The 1,241-nt window shown below is 35.1% G+C and overlaps 1 protein-coding gene across 1 annotated transcript in view; it reads left to right on the top strand.

The window, feature by feature from the left end:
- Positions 1-1,241, top strand: part of LOC105811725 (E3 ubiquitin-protein ligase CBL-B-like) — a 178,506-nt gene that overhangs the window by 11,240 nt on the left and 166,025 nt on the right. The window lies entirely within an intron of this gene.

The raw sequence follows: 1,241 nt of genomic DNA on the forward strand, positions 1-1,241 counted from the left end.
GTAGTTATTAATGTTCTGTTAAAAAATTGAGTATTTTAGCCCTAAATCTATTCCTGAGAGTCTCTGGGTTTTGAAGAAACTGAAGAATTTTGTGTCAGCTGATAAGAGTACTGACCTGGGCTTAGCCTTATTTCCTGCTGTCTTGAACAGAACATTCCAGACTTTTTAAGGGTTTTAGGTAGCATGAATAATTTTATGAGCTAAAAGAACTTTGAAAAGCTATGATGTCTAACAAAGTGGTCAGTGCCCTTGATCTAATTCTTAAGCCTTTGCAAAACCTGTAGAGATTTTCCCTTGTGCTAAAATATAAAATATGGAAAGAGAAGAAATGCTAAAAAAAGAAGTGTGTACAGACTATGTGCCAGGCACCGTGCAAAGCACTTTATAGTTCCTCTTCTAAGGATTATAATACCCTGAGAGGTTTCTAGAAGAAGAAATCTACCTAAGGTTATAAAGCTACTAGGTGGCAGGGCCAGATCGTAGGTTTGCTTGATTCTGATATGTATGTTCATGGTATGAAGAGAGTCAAGCACACTGCTCCATGGAATACTATGATGCTTCCTATTTCCATAGGAAGTATATCAAAAGGGTATTTATTCCCTCCCACACTTGATATTATTAATATCAAATTATTCTCCAAACTTCATACTCATTTTTAGGCAGGTTTATTCAAGGTAACATAGATATCCTATTTGTAATATGTATTTCTGAGAGGTTCTTCCTTACTTTGGTCTTCTTCTCCTGCTATTCCTCCTTCTTGCTATCAAATTTTTTTTTCACATATATTATATGGAAGGTTCTATATTAGGTAATGGAGATAGACCAGTGAGGAAGACAGATATGTTTTCCACTTTTAAGAAAATTCTATTCTCATTTAGAAGAAAGATAGTGAACAGATAAGTACACAATTGATATCTTAATTACAACTGGTTGATTCTTTAATGATGCTTCTTTTTTTTTAATCTTTTGAGATGGGGTCTTGCTGTGTTGCCCAGGCTGGATTCAAACTCCTAGGCTGAATCAGTCCTCCTGCCTTAGCTTTCTGAGAAGCTGGGACTACAGGTGCATACTACCATGCCTGGATTCCTTTAATAGGGTTTCCTATATCGTTCTTAAAAGATACTTCCATTGGAAACCATAAAGAAACTGGTAGTTTTCTCCTAATCCTACTATAACTAATATATAGACTCATGACCAATTTTATGTGCTAACTTTGTTTTGCCCAATTAATATTCTATGTA

This window comes from Propithecus coquereli, unplaced genomic scaffold (assembly GCF_000956105.1).
Source record: "Propithecus coquereli isolate 6110/MARCELLA unplaced genomic scaffold, Pcoq_1.0 Scaffold105, whole genome shotgun sequence".
In the NCBI taxonomy this organism is placed as follows: Eukaryota; Metazoa; Chordata; class Mammalia; order Primates; family Indriidae; genus Propithecus; species Propithecus coquereli.